Below are 15,279 nucleotides of genomic sequence, written 5' to 3'. Positions count from 1 at the left end.
ATAAGGACACTCGATGATTGCGTTTAGGGCACATCGGGAAAATCCCTCCATCTCAAAATCCTTAGTTTAGTCACACCTGCAAAACCGTGGTCCTTTCAGGTGCCACGTTCCCAGGTTCCAGGGATTTAGGACCTGCTATCTCTGGGGGCCTTTCTTCCCCAAGCACAAAGTCTTTCCAGGGCCCACGTGCGTGCGCACAGGAAGAGGTCCCGTGCCCGGCGGCCGGGCGCACCTGTGTGGGGAGCTGGGCAGGCAGCTGAGGTTGTCCGGGGCAAGGAGGGGAAGGCCCCGCCGGCCGGTGCGAAAGCCCAGCACTCACAGCACCGTGACGGGGGCCGCCGCCCCACACTCTCAGTGTGCTGGGGGCCCGTGTGTCCTCGCGTCAAAAACAGTCAAACTGCAGCAGTATTTCTTAAAATGAAGTTGGGAAATAAAATCCGCCTGGAGTCAGGGCCCCGGGGAGCCCACTGGCAGCGCCCCCTTCCGGTCGCACCGAAATGGCAGTGCCGTGGACAGCTGCAGGGGAGCTGGCCTGGAGCTGTGAGTCACCGGCAAACGCACGCGACCGGCTTTCTGGGGAGCGGCCTGGGGACAGCACAACGCGGAGCCGCGGCCGACAGCAGCGCAACCGCTCCCTCCGGGCCGGCAGCCAGAGAGCAGCCAGAAGGCTGGCGGGGGTCCGCGACACTGCCTGGAGGGGGCTCACAGCTCGGATGGCATTTGAGAAAAAAGGTCAGGCAGAGCCTGCCGGCTGCCCCTCCATGACACACAGCAAACCGCACGGAGTCAGAACAATCTGCAGGTGGCGGGTAGGTGGGGCTGAGTAGGGGTGTGAGGAGGAGGAAAACCGAAACAAGAGAGTACTATGATTCAGCAGAGGCCCTGCCCACACACGATCTGCCCTGTGAGAAACAGAAACCCGGACGCCATGCAAGGCGAGGCTCGAGGGCTGGGATGGCGGACGGGGCGGGCAGGCTTTCTGCCCGCGTGCACGCACACGGGAGCGTGGGGATCCCCACGGAGGCCCGCGGCCGGGCCACACCGTGCCGGCCGAGCGCACAGCACGAGCTCTCGGTTTGTAATCCGCGGCAGGCAGCCGGCTCGGCTGTTCCCGGAGGCAGGCACACCCTGTGCTGTCTTGCACACGGTCCCAGAGTCCTGGGCCGGAGACCCTGGCAGAGCTCCCCTCACTTCCGTCCGCCGTCCCGGCCGGGGTGCTCTGGGCCTCCTCCAGCGTCTCCTTCTGCAGGGAGCCGCGAGGGAGAGCCCCACGCTCCCTCCTGGGGTGCGCGAAATGCAGCCCACGGTGGCCCTGGGCCGCCCCGGTCTGCGGTTTGCCACCCTCTTGGCCAGCACTAAGGCCGCCGTCAGATGCCTGCAGGCCTGTGAACACGGCGAAATCTGGGTGCCTGATCTTCCTTCTGCCTACTTAAACTTTTTTTTAATTTTAATTTTGTTTTAAGTAGGCTCCACACCCAGTGTGGAGCCCAACACCGGGCTCAAACTCACGACCCCGAGATCAAGAGCAGAGCTGAGATCAAGAGCCGAATGTTTAACAGGCTGAGTCACCCAAGAGCCCCTGCCTACTTTTTAAAAAAATTCAGATGAGAGTTGCATAAAATAAAACAAACCATTTTAAAGGGAACATCTCAGTGGCAATGAGCGCATTCACAGAGCTGAGCAATCACCACCTCTACCAATTCCAGAATATTCCATCACCCCAAAAGGAGCCCCTTTCCCACCCGCATCCCCCACCCCGGCCCCCCGAGCCCCCTTCCCGTCCGGGGATGAGCCTGTTCTGGACGTGTCACCTACGTGGATTCACACCCCGCGTAGCCTTCCGTGTCCGGGTCCCTCCCTGAGCGTCCCCGCCCCCATCAACGGTCACTCCCCACCTTCTCCCCAGCCCCCCGGCCCCCGAGCCCCCTTCCCGTCCGCAGATGAGCCTGTTCTGTGCGTGTCACCCACGTGACTCACACCCCGCGTGGCCTTCCGTGTCTGGTTCCCTCCCTGAGCGTCCCCGCCCCCATCAACGGTCACTCCCCACCTTCTCCCCAGCCCCCGCTCCCCCGAGCCCCCTTCCCGTCCGTGGATGAGCCTGTTCTGGACATGTCACCCACGTGGCCTCACACCCCGCGTGGCCTTCCGTGTCCGGGTCCCTCCCTGAGCGTCCCTGCCCCCATCAACGGTCACTCCCCACCTTCTCCCCAGCCCCCGCCCCCCCGAGCCCCCTTCCCATCCGCGGATGAGCCCGTTCTGGGCGTGTCACCCACGTGGCCTCACACCCCACGTGGCCTCCTGTGTCTGGTTCCCTCCCTGAGGGTCGTGGGCTCGGGGTCTGTCCCCGGGGCCGCCCGTGTGGGCGCCTGGCTCCTGCTCGCGGCTGAGGGACACATATGTCTGCACGTGGTGGCACCTTGATTGCTCCACCTCCTGGCTCCTGTGAATCGTGCTGCTGGGAACACTCGTGTGTGTGTCCTTCTTTGAGATTCTCTGCAGCTCTTCTGGGGACCTTCTAGGACTGGAGCTTTGGGGCCAGCGGGCTCCGTCTGCAGCTCTGCCATCCCTCCAGGGCCCAGAGCCGGCCTCGAGTCCTGCCCCGCGTGCCTGGCATTCCTGCAGTGCGACCACTCAGCGTGCAGGCACGCCTGCGTCTGATGGGCATCTGCACGCCCTCAGGTGACGGGCAGTGGGGATCCTGCAGGACGGCGATGAGACTCGGGTGCGAAGCCAGAGGGGCACCCGAGAGCCAGCCATTGAGGGAAGTTGTGTTTTAACGCTCTCTTGCAAAAAATCAAAATGAACGCAGAAAATCCATGATGAATGAAATGCTGACATTTAAAATCACGACAGGATTGGTAACCATGCGTGAGAACCGCGCTGGAGTCTGAGGCACGAGGAAAAGCCAGGGTGCCCGATCCTGTCCACACTTCATTCACATTTTGAAATTCGGTTCATTGTGCATTTTCTCATTGACTTAGAATTATTAATGGAAATAACAAATAGTGTTCTGTTAAAATGTTTACTTTCACATAAAATCAAACGTGAACAAATTGGAATGAGTAAGTTAACGTGAACACGAATTTTTTCTTTTGCATTAAACTGCTGTTTGATCCCTGAGGTTCTGGGTGCATTGTGCACCCAGGGTGAGTGCCCACTGGCCGCACCTGGCCCCAGCCCAGGACCAGGAAGGGGCCGGCACAACCCAGAAGGCCCTACAGGAAATGAGGTGTTGTCTTTTGGTCCCGAGGTAGAGGGGAATGTGGGGCTGCCGGCGCGTTATTCTTCTCAGCCCCCGTTTCCCTGTCGATGACACAGGGGTCCCGACAGAGCCTCTGCTGCTGGTGGGGCGGGTTTTCAATGAATGCCCATCTCTGTCTCAGCCTTAGGGCCCTTAGGACCAACTTCCCAAAGATGTGGGCTCAGCGCAGGCAGCCCCCCAACATGTGCACAGAGGCGCCGTGCTGGTGAGGGTTAGCGTCTCTCTGGACGCGTGGGAACAGTCCTGGTGTGTGTGGAGGGGAGGGGAGGAGGCCACTGGCCCGTCCACAACTCAGCAGGGCCCCCTCGGGGAGCTTTCGGCCACAGAGCCTCCAGTGAGGCCTCAAGGGAGCAGGCCAGCGCTTTTTTTCTCATAAAATGATTTGTTCTGCAGATGGCACCAGCAGGTACGTCCCTCAGCCCCGCCTGGCCCAGGACCGAGCCCAGTCAGCACAGCCAACCAGGTCTGCATCCGCTCCCGTACCCTGCCCTCTCCCCCTCCTCGGCCCGGGTGGGCTTCCAACCCCCGGACGGCAAGTGGGAGGTGCCCCTGGTGCTCCTTCCCAGCCCGGGGCCCCACAGGGGTGTTATGGGTTAAACTGTGTCCCCACCCCAAATTCACGTGTTGACATCCTAGCGCCCAGCAGGTGAGAACGGGAAATTATTTGGAAATGGGGCGGTCGCAAGGGTACTTAGTTAAGGTGAGTAGGGTGGGCCCTAAAGCGATGACAGGTGTCCTTACAAAAAGGCGACATGTGGACCCAGACAGGCAGGCAGAAACCCCATGAAGACGGGGCTGATGCTTCTACAGGCCAAGGCATGCCGAGATGACCGGTGACCTCCCCCCGTGAAGCTGGGGAGCCTGGGACAGGTTCTCCCTCAGCAGGAACCAGCCCTGCACCACCTTGATCTCAGACTTCTGGCTCCGGAGCAGGGACAGGGTACGTTTCCATTGTTTCCACATCAGCATTGGTATGGCCACCCCGGGAGACCGAGACATGGGGCTAATATACCTAGAAGGTCCAATGGGAGCCGGCGGTGCTCGGATCCCCACCCCAAACCCTCGGACACCCCCGTTTGGATCAAGAGGACGACACCTCAGGAAAAGCACCTGGCAAGGGGCTCAGCCTCAGGAGTGGCTCAGGTGGCCTAAGAAACGCGGCAAAGACCAGCCTTAAGTTTTGCAAGATGCTGACCCTTCTCAGGAGGGACCGAGGCGTGTCAGGGGCACGTTTCTCCAGGCCAGCTGGCTGTCCAGGGGGCCCAGGGTGTGCACACCTGTCTCCTGAGCGCTCAGAGACTCTCGTTCCCAAAAGACAACAGAGGGCAGACACTAAAAGCTGGAGCCAGGCGGGCGGCTGGCCTGACATCCCCGGCCCTGGTGGCACCTCATGCTGGTGTGAAAGCCACGCAGGGCGGGTTCCCTTTCCCCGCCGGCCCCCCCTGCTGCTGAGCCCCGGCCACCCCCGCCCAGACCCGGAGGAAGCCAGTGATCTGGCTCCTGGCGAGAGCCTCGACAATGCAGTGGGAGATGACGACTGGGAATCGGGATCACGCACGTCTCTGCACAGACTGACTCAAGGGGACAGGAATTCCGCCGGCGGGTGTCTAGACTGCGGTGTTTCTGGGATGCAGGAACCCGGAGCCAGAAGTGAGGCCCGTGGGGTGGGCTGTGCTGCCACCTGGTGGCCCCGGCTGCATGGGCCCTGCGGCGCGTCCAGTGCCTCGGGCGTGGGGGTCCAGGCCCTCGCGGGGTCCGGAGGGGCAGGCCGTGCAAAGCCTGCATTTACTTGCGGCAGGATGAGACCCCTGGGTCGGGGATTCCACTGACCCCAGGAGACTGCGCTCTGTGACCACTGGCCGGCCGCCTGAGGTCCCGGATGCTGCACATACTTCATGACACACTCAGTGCGGTGACTCACAGACGCTGGTTTACACGGTGTGACTCCTAGGGCTTGATTCTGTGTCTAGTGTGAGCAAGGACTTATTTTCCCAAAATAAGGAACGCAGGGTTTCCCCATCCTGGCCCTGCCGACATTGGGGTGGCTTACTCTCTTTGGGAGGCGTCCTGGGCACTGTGGGCAGCTGAGCACCCGTGGCCCACAGCCCCTGGATGCCAGGAGCACCCCAGTCGTGATGACCCCAGATGCCTCCACACGTGGCCCTGTGGCCCCTGGGCACAGTCATCCTGGGTCAGAATCTCGGCATAGGTGATTATTCTTTTTTTTATTGGAACCAATGATCCCTTCTTGGAAGCAGAAACTATCCAGGCAGCCCCTGTCCTCCCACCGGTGAGGAGCCCCCTGTCAGGGCTGGGGGTGTTGGGGGAGCACGGGAATGAGGGCTGGAGGAAAGCCCACCTGCTCCGCCTCGGGCAAGGCGCGGCCCGGGCAGAGGCCACTGTGCCTGGGACGGGCACTCAGGCACTTGCTGGGTCCATGGGGCCAGGGCGTGGAGGCGGGTCTGTCCCAGGGGGCACAACCCACCAGGAGGGCTCACCCGTTGCCCCAAAATTCTGCCTCTGGATTTTGTTCAAAGGTCCTTAAGCAGGATCCTCCCCGTCCCGGCTGCGCCTGGACACAGGAGCACATGCCCCGCCCACCACAGGGCGACAGGGAAGATTACGTTCTAGAACTGCGTCTGTGTAAAGGTGAACATAAACCAGGCTGGGTTCGTTATTAAATACTCACTAATACGTTAGTCACCCTTTGTTCACGGGTTTTATTATATTTTAAAGATTTTATTTATTTGAGAGGGAAAGAGTGTATGAGTGGGGGGGGAAGAGGGAGAAGCAGGCCCCCCACCGAGCAGGGAGCCCGATGCAGGACTCGATCCCGGGACCCCGGGATCACGACCTGAGCCGAAGGCAGACGCTCAACGAGCTGAGCCACCCAGGCGCCCCTTGTTCATTGATTTTAAAAGAAGTTAAAATCGGGGCGCCTGGGTGGCTCAGTCGTTAAGCGTCTGCCTTCGGCTCAGGTCATGGTCCCAGGGTCCTGGGATCAAGTCCCGCATCCGACTCCGTGCTCTGCAGAGAGCCTGCTTCTCTGTCTCTGTCAAATAAATAAAACCTTAAAAAAAAAAAAAAAAGACGTTAAAATCAACACATTTTGGTGGGCTGCGGACCGCGTCTGTGGTCCCTGGGTGCGGGGCCTCCCCTCCTGCCCAGGCTGGGTCTGGACGTGCCCAGCTCCCGGGTGTCTTCTTTGAAGCCTGGGCCAGCCTGGGACACGGGGCGACGTCTGTGGACATCTGTGGCTGTCCCTGGCCTCGAGGGGGCGGGGCCAGGGATGCTGCTGACCCCCACAGTGCCCGGGATGCCCCCCAGAGAGTGAATGAGCTGCCCTGTAGTGCTGAGACCCTGGGCTACGCCAACGTACTCAGACCGCAGGGCCGGGGTGTGCGTGCGCGTGTCTTGCTGCTGAACTAAGAAGACCCCCATCAGGGTGACCGAGGAGCGGGCAGAAGGCTGCAGTCACATGACTTCTGAAGCAGGGGCACAAAAGACCGCCTGCTGAGCCATGTCGCCGGGCACACCCCCAGGGCTCATGGGAGGTGAGGGAACCGGGCCTGGGAGACTGGGAGCCAGCCCAGAGCTCGGGAGACCAGGGAGGCGGGAAGGAGGTCTGTACCGCGCACAGCCAGGTCACAGGGCACCGGGTGGAGTGCCGGGGGCCCCTGCACAAGGTTCTGCGTGTCTGTGGTAAAATGCATGTAACATAAAAGCTAGCTTTTTACGCTGTTCAATTCAGTGGCATCTATGCAGTTCCAGAACATTCCATCAGCCCAAAAGGAACCCGTCCATCAGCAGTCCCTCCCCTTCACGCCCGCAGCCCCCACCCCCACGAGCCCCCTTCCCGTCCGTGGATGAGCCTGCTCTGGACATGTCACCCATGTGGACTCACCCCGCGTGGCCTTCCGTGTCCGGGTCCCTCCCTGAGCGTCCCCGCCCCCATCAATGGTCACTCCCCACCTTCTCCCCCGCCCCCACCCCCAAGCCCCCTTCCCGTCCGCGGACGAGCCTGCTCCGGACGTGTCACCCACGTGGACTCACACCCCGTGTGGCCTTCCGTGTCCGGGTCCCTCCCTGAGCGTCGTGGGCTTGGGGTCCGTCCCCGGGGCCGCGCGTGAGGGCGCCTGGCTCCTGCTCACGGCCCGAGGCCATGTGCCCATGTGTGGGGGACACTTGGGGTTGCTGTGCACACGTGTGTGCAGGCTTCTGTTTGTGCACCTGTTTCCCATTCCTTTGGGTGTGGACCCAGGCCTGGAACTGCTGGGTCACCTGGTGACCCCGTGTTCACCCGCAAACTGTCCTCCACAGTGGGCCCCACCTGCGTGGTGCATTAGCTTGCTTTACAGCGGCACGAGGATCCGCACCTGCCACGGGCCTGGCCTCGCGGAGACTCGTGAGGAAAGGGTGCCTCCTGCCCCCACATCCTTACAGGGCACCCCAGAACGTGGCTATGCCAGGCCACCAGCAGCAAGCCCGCCACGTGTCCCGGGCAGACGTGGCAGGGCCATCACGTCCATTCCCGTGGGTCCCTGTCCCCCAGCACTGGCAGGGCCCTGCTGGCATCTTAGCTGGGGGGCTGCCGGCACAGCTCAGGGGCTGACCTGAGTGGACACAATGTGACAGGAGTGTTCTTGGGGCAAAGCCCTGTGAGCAGACCCCCACGCTGAGGAAGGGAGCTGGAGAGAGCGCAGGGCAGGGGGCTGCCGGCCTGTTTCTCCCACTGTTGTCATAGGATAAGCCCAGCCTGCCCTGCTGGCCGTGAGGGGCTTGTAAGAGAACACGGAAGGTACTGGCAGGTGAGATCCTCTCACAGCTGGGCCACCCAACACGTGAGCACTGTGGAAACCACCACATGCGACAACCCAACATGCGTGAAGGCAGGGTTCCCCCCACCCAGCACCGCTGACGTGGGGGCCAGTTACGTCCCGGGCACTGGGAGGTGCTGAGCAGCCTCCCTGGCCCCCACTCCTTCAACGTCCCCAGCCGTGACAACCACACACATCACCAGACAAGGCCCCGGGGGCTCCTCTCTACATTAAGGGATCCCCTCGGCCCCCAAAGGACTTTACGTTCCATAATCATCTGACACAAATTCTAAAGTTTGAAAGTTTGCCTCGAACACAACTCAACGTCCCCATGTGGTGGGATCACGACGGGTCCCTGTAGGAAACCCTCTGACTCAGAGGTAGGCAAACCATGGCTCGGGGAGGAAGGGGGGGGGGCACCTGTCCCTGTAAATAAGGTTTTATTGGCACACGGCCCATTCATTTACAAGGGCACAACTGAGTAGTCTTGACAGAGACAGTCTGGCCCACAACGCTGAAAATATTCACTATCTGGCCCTTTATGGGGAAGGTTCCCTGGTCTAGGCAAAGCTGAATGGACCCGACGTTCTAGAAAGGGCAGATACGCACGCACACAAATCACCACGGAAAATAGAGAGTTTCACTTGGCGGCACTGGGGGAGAAGTAGGGCAGTTCAGAAGGACCGGGTGCGGTGGGGAGAGGGAGGTGGGGTTCCAAGATGGGCCGGAGAAAAGAGGTCTGGCTGAAAAGGGACCCTGGAGCAAAGTCCCTAAAGAGGAGGGGCAGGGGTGCAGATATTTGGAGGGAGGGTGGCCCCCGGGGCAGCTCTTGCAAATGTCTGGGACGGGAGGGGGGTGGCGAGGCCAAAGAGGCTGACAGGCCAAGTGGCCACTGTGAGGCGCCTGGCTCTAGCCCTCAGGAGATCGGGAGGGGGGCACACTGCCAGGGAAGTCACGTGACCTGAGGAAGCTTCTGGGGCTGCCTCTGCCTGCCGCTGAGCTGGCCTTTCTTTCCTCCACGTGACACAGCCCTGACTCAGCTGGCCTAGATGGTGGCCGGGAAGTGGGACCCACCGCTCCTGGATGCTGGGACAGATTCGCAGAAGCTGACCCCTCCGCCTGTCCCCGGCCCCGCCCAGAGCTTGCTGGAAAGGGCGCCCTCCCCCCAGGCTCCCTCCGGGGCGTAGGCGAGCTTCCTGGAAGCCCCAGGCACACGGCCACAGCGGCCAGGGCCATGGCACAGCCTGCTGACATCCTGCCAGGCCGCTGCCGGCAGGACCCTCGGCAGCTGTGGAAGGGCCCCGAGGAAGCATCACAGGTGTGAGCCCCATGCCCCCCACACTGCTCCTGCAAAGGACAGCTGCTCCCCGCTCGCCCGGGCACCCCCTCCCGCTCACGCAGGCCCCCCGCTCACCTGGGCACCCCCCTGCTCACCCGGGCACCCCCCTCACCCAGGCAACCCCCTGCTCACCTGGGTACCCCCCGCTCACGCAGGCCCCCTGCTCACCCGGGCACCCCCCCCGCTCACACAGGGCCCCCCCTCCAGCTCACACAGGCGGTGCAGGACCTCTGGCCTGCACCAGAACGGAAGGCATTCCTGCGCACGGCAAGTGAACCCATGTCCCCGTGACCCCCACCCACCACAGAGCGGAGGGCCCCCACCAACATCCTGGCATCATCCCGTGCCATCCGAGACCAGAATCATAGACTCTCGGGGCTGGCGGGAGGCCAGACACAGCACTGGGCTGGAGCACTCTCAGGGGGTGTCCTGGGTGCTGTGGGGGCCCCACCCCCCGATACCAGGAGTCCCCAGACGTCCCTATGTCGCCCCATGTCCTGGAGGCGGAGCCGCCCCCGCTAGACCCCCTGCCTCACTCCCACGGCAGACGCGACTCTGGAAGCAGCCAGTCAGATCCGCCTTCAGGGCCCTGGGTCGGCCCTGGGTCGGCCCCCGACGTGTTTGAGGAGCACGGTGACGGGCCGGTGGGGGTCCCGTTCCTGGGCTGGAGTGTGCAGAGCTCTCAGGTTGCCCAACCCCTAGAAAGCACAGTTCCCAGCCCTTCCGCTTCCCGGCCAAGAACCAGCAGAGGGTCCCGGGTCCTGGCATTGCTGGTGGCCCCGCGTGTCCCCAGGCCTGTGCCCAGCAGGTGCTGGGAGGGCGACCCAGCTGTACCCTGAGGGCGGGGCACCCTGCCTCCCCTTGTCAAAGAGCCTGGACGAGGGGTGGCTCTCACCTGGGCTGACTGTCCCCAGGGGACGTCTGTGGTTGTCACACAAGGGAGGCTCCTGGCAGCAAGGGGGTGGGGCTGGGGACACCGCTCAGCCCCACAGTGTCCAGGATGGCCCTGAACGTCCACAGTGCTGAGAGGGAGACGCCCTGCATTAAGTGGGAAAAATTGAGTCTGATCCCTGCTTACTCTAGACACCAGAGCAAGCCCCCAAAGGTCAGAGGGTACAAACCAGGGTGAGCCCGGCGTCATGTACTCCATCTGCACATCAGGAACATCCTGGCTGGGCAGGGGAGAGAAGGTGCAAGCCTATGGTGGCCAGAGAGGCTCCTGGGGGGCAGGGCCTGCCCAGGGGACAGGGCTTGGCTGACACTGACCCCGGGTCTCCTTCACAGGCGGTGGGGTGAAGCCTAGTTGCAGAGCTCTGGCCTGTGACAGGACTTTATTCCCAACCTCCTTCTGGTCAGCCCAGGGCAGCACACACACAGAAGCCCGAGAGGTAAAGGAGGACAGGCGCCAAGACCAGCAACACGGCCTTGCCCCGGGAGAGGACCCGAGGCGGGGCTCACAGATGGCTCGGGGTGGGGGGCCCACCACTCTCCCGACCACCACCGCAGGGCTGACCCGGCTGGCCAGGGCCCTGTGCCCAGAGGGCCCACCTTGTTTAATAGTCTGCGCTCACCGTCTCCAGTCTCCCCGTGGTTCTGGAACAAGGGGACCACAGGGTCTGTAACAGGTCGCATGGCTGATAGATGAGGGAGTTTCTGGGGTGCTCCCGGGACACTGAGAATGCTGGTTGGGGCAGAGGGGCACCCAAATTTCCCGGCAGAGAGCGACTTGGAGTCCCACCTGAGCCCAAGCCCAGCTCTACACCTGTGTCGAGGGTGAGCAGGGACTGGACTCAAGTTTTTTTCTAAATAATTAACACAGGGTCTCCCCCAGCACCGCTGACATCGGAGTGGGTTGTTCTCTGCGGGGGCATCCCAGGCACTGTGGGGGTAGAGCACGTCCGCAGCCCCAGCCCCTTGATGCCAGGAGCCCCCCACTTGTGACAACCACAGACGTCCCCAGACCCTGCCCAGTGTCCCCTGGGCACACCTGCCTTTCGCTGAGAACCGCTGGTCTGGACCGGGAACTGGGCTCCTCCAGGGAGGCTGAGCTGACCCACCGTGCGGTGCCCTGACCCTGCCTCGGGGGCTGAGAGCCTCGCCCCCGTCAGCCTGTCAAGAGCCTGGGACCAGCACCTGGCCATGAGCCTCATGACTGTCCCTGCCCTGCAAGATCCGGCTCATCTCCCTTCTGCCTCCAACGCTCCTCCCCGTCCCTCGGGGGTCTGCATGGACGTCCCCTCCTCAGAGACCTCCCTGGATCCCCGGCCCCCCGGCCCAGGTCCGGCAACGATGACTGACTGGCTCGGGTACATGACTGGATTGGGTCAGGACTGGCTGACTTGCGTGGCCTCTGGTTCCCTCTTCCGCCCCCCGGCTCCTCCTGGGGGGACGCCCGGTCCAGGGCAGACACCCCCCACCCTCCCCTGACCGCGGCCACAGCCCTCAACCCCACTTCTCTTCATTCTGTCCCATGTTTGGTTGTTTTTGTCCCATGTTTTTATTTTTATTTTTTTTTAAAGATTTTATTTATTTATTTGAGAGAGAATGAGAGAGAGCACATGAGAGGGAGGAGGGTCAGAGGGAGAAGCAGACTCCCCGCTGAGCAGGGAGCCCGATGCGGGACTCGATCCAGGGACTCCAGGATCATGATCTGAGCCGAAGGCAGTCGCTTAACCAACTGAGCCACCCAGGCGCCCCTGTCCCATATTTTCAAATGAAGTTTTCATCTGGAATAATTTGGGATTTACAGAAAAGTTGCAAAGACAGTAGAGAGAGCTCGGTCCACCCTCTACCCAGTGCCCCTCACGGGAGCGTCTTCCCTCTCAGGGCGCGTCTGTTGCAGCTGGAAAGGCAACACAGCCTGACGCAGATGCCCCTGGATTTCCCCCGGATACCCTTTCCCGCCCCAGGACCCCACACCGGGCGTGGCCGTCCTGCTCCGTGGTCTCCTCCCCGGTCTGGCCCAGGCTCTGGGGCTCCCCCTGCCACTTTCGCACCAAATCTGCTTGTTTTTGAAAACATGGTTACTTTCTGTTTAAAAAAAGAAGTCACTTAGCATTTATTACTCTTATTTCTAAGTGAATTAATAAATATTTAAATCGCAGTTTTAATTTCAAGTCTAGTGACTTCTAATAAATAAAACCTGCATAAAACAAAAGCTCTTTGGAATCCTCAGGACCAGAGAGTTTGAGAACCTCTGTCCTGAAGCCAGGACGGAGAACCACGCGCGGCCCCGGGGACGGACCCCGAGCCCTCGACGCTCAGGGAGGGAACCGGACACGGAAGGCCACACGGGGTGTGAGTCCACGGGGGTGACACGTCCAGAACGGGCTCATCCGCGGACGGGAAGGGGGCTCGCGGGGGCCCGGGGGCTGGGGCAGGGGGGAGGACTGCTGATGGGGTCAGGATTTCCCTTTGGAGTGATGGAATGTTCTGGAATTAGATAATGAAATGATTGCACAACCATGTAAATGTATTAAAACTCACTGAATTGTATACTTTAAAAGGGTGAACCGTATGGCGAGTGGATAATAACTCAACAAAGCTGTTATAAAAACATTTTTTTAAAAAACCCGGTAGAATTAAGAAAACAGAGCTAACAGAACTGTACCATGGCTCCCGGACGCCGCCCCGTTTCATCGGCACAGGCCTGGTCTCGCCCTCGCTGCCCCGCTCTGCGATCCGGCCACAGACACAGTTATGGGCCTCCCACCCCCCCGGCCCCTGACCCCGACCCCCCAGAGCAGGGCCCACCCCAAAGGGCCGTTCAGCCGCAAGATCAACATGATACACAGAAGGGGAAAAGTCCAAATCATTTTCCATCCAAGCAAATTAGAGAGATCTCGGGTGAGAATGCAACACTTTCAAGCCATTAAAAGCAAAAGAAAAGGGGTGCCTGGCTGGTTCGGTCGGGGGAGCGTGCGAATCTTGATCTCGGGGTTGTGAGTTTGAGCCCCATGTTGGGTGTAGAGGTTGCTTAAAAATAAAAATTAAAAAAAAAAAATAAATGAAAGCAAAAGCAAAGATTTCGGGGGGACGTCCCAGGTGTCGGAGGGCTCCCAGGCCCTTGGTGCCAGCCACATCGGGGGCCCTGGGGGCTTCCTCGTGCCATCGGCAACCCTGGCTGGGAAGCCGGCGCCGGGCACAGAACCCACCTGCAGGGTGGAGGTTGTGGGCCGCGCTCAAGCTATTCTGTGACCCTGGGCAACCTCTCTCAGCCGTCTCCACCTTCGTTTATAAAAGGGGTGAAGGATGGGGGTGAGGGCTCCCCTCCTGGCAGGGCGCCCCGAAGGTCAGACCACAGCTCGGCTAAGTGACTGGCACACAGAGGCCCATCTGTGCCGCTCTGACGAGCCCCGGGGCCTCCTCCTGGGGAGACCTGTCCCCCCTTCCCTCCTGCACAGCCTCCCTGATGGAGGACTGGGTTCACCCCCCACCTCGCATGGTGGATTGGATAGCGTGTCTCCTCATTCGTGTCCCCAGGAGCCTCGGAAGGTGACTGACAGGAACTGAATCGTGTCCCCCAGGTTCCTATGTTGAAGCCCGAACCCCCAGTGGGACTGTACTTGGAGACAAGGCTTTTAATGAGGTGATTAGTTTGAATGAGGTCACAAGGGTGGCCCTAGTCCAGTATGACCGTGTCCTTGCGGAAGAGCAGGGTGGGACCCAGATGCGCACAGAGGGATGACCCGGTGAGGACACGGGGAGGGGATGGTGTCTGCACGCCCAGGAGAGACCCCTCAGCGGACACCCTGATCTCCGACCTCCTGCCTCCAGGACCCTGAGAACACGGTCGTTGTTGATGCGGCCCCGTCTGAGGTGCTTTATTTAAGCAGCTGGAGCAGGCTCTGCAGTGACCTTATTGGAAGAGAGGGAGGGTCTCTGCGGGTGTAACCGGTTATGTTAAAATGAGACCGTGCAGGATTAGGGTGGGCCCCGACCCAGGCACTGGCGTCCTTATCAGAAGAGGAGAGACCCAGGGAGAGGCCGACGCTGCAGGGACGCAGCCACAAGCCCCAGGGTGCTGGGCCCCCCGGAGCTGGAGGGGGCAGGAAGGACCCTCCCCTGGAGACTGCGGAGGGACCGTGGCCCCGCCTCTCCTCGACCTCAGACTTTTGACCCCAGAATGTGGGAGAAAGAAATCCTGTGGTTCTCAGCCCCCTGGTTTATCGTCTTGTTACAGTGACCCCAGGACACTGGCATGTGCCTCTCTGGTCTCCCCTCCCCACACCCTGACTGCTCACAGAGGAGCCAGCTCAATCCACCCTGCGTGCGGAAACCGCTCTGAGGACCTGAAGGGGCCCTCCGCCCTCGGGTGACTGCCGCGCGGTGCCTTTTGCAGACTGCTTTCTTTCCCTTTTCCTTCTCTTTTTAAAAAATGTTTTGATGGGCTGTATTAGTGCATTCTGGCTGCTATGACAGAACAGCACATGCAGGGCGCCCTAAACTACAGTCGTTACTTCTCATGGTCCAGAAGGCGGGAAGTCTGAGATCATGGGGCCGCAGGGTCGGTCCCTGGTGGGGAGGCACTTCCTCGCAGACGGCCCCCTCCTCACTGGGTCCGGGACAGAGCGCCCTGGCCCCTCGTCTTCGCCTCACCAGGGTGCTGATCCCACCATGGGGGCCCCACCCTCATGACCTCGCCTAACACCGATCACCTCCCAAACCAGCCGGCTGGTAAGGGCTTCCACGTAGGAATTTGGGGGACACGGACATCCGGCCCCTAACATGGAGGCACGTTATCGTTATTAAACAGCTGCTATGTCAAGGCCGGGGCTGGGCGCTGATGGGCGGGCCCTCGGTGGCTCGAAACGCCGAGGTGAGCTCCCTGGATTCTCGCCACACAGGCCTGGCCGCCTGAC

General features: G+C 61.3%; 1 protein-coding gene and 1 long non-coding RNA gene across 4 annotated transcripts in view; one reads left to right on the top strand and one right to left on the bottom strand.

Moving 5' to 3' along the window:
- GNG7 (G protein subunit gamma 7) overlaps positions 1-15,279 on the bottom strand; it is a 124,035-nt gene that overhangs the window by 65,770 nt on the left and 42,986 nt on the right. The window lies entirely within an intron of this gene.
- On the top strand, positions 579-6,073 carry LOC135362063 (uncharacterized). Its single transcript, XR_010406370.1, has 3 exons — positions 579-809; positions 3,656-3,725; positions 4,073-6,073. It is a non-coding gene; the product is annotated as an uncharacterized LOC135362063 (long non-coding RNA).

Source organism: Mirounga angustirostris, unplaced genomic scaffold (assembly GCF_029215605.1).
Source record: "Mirounga angustirostris isolate CCGP_5_RB_7025 unplaced genomic scaffold, mMirAng1.0.hap1 SCAF_1, whole genome shotgun sequence".
NCBI classification, from domain to species: domain Eukaryota; kingdom Metazoa; phylum Chordata; class Mammalia; order Carnivora; family Phocidae; genus Mirounga; species Mirounga angustirostris.
This window is presented reverse-complemented; position numbering and strand designations above follow the sequence as displayed.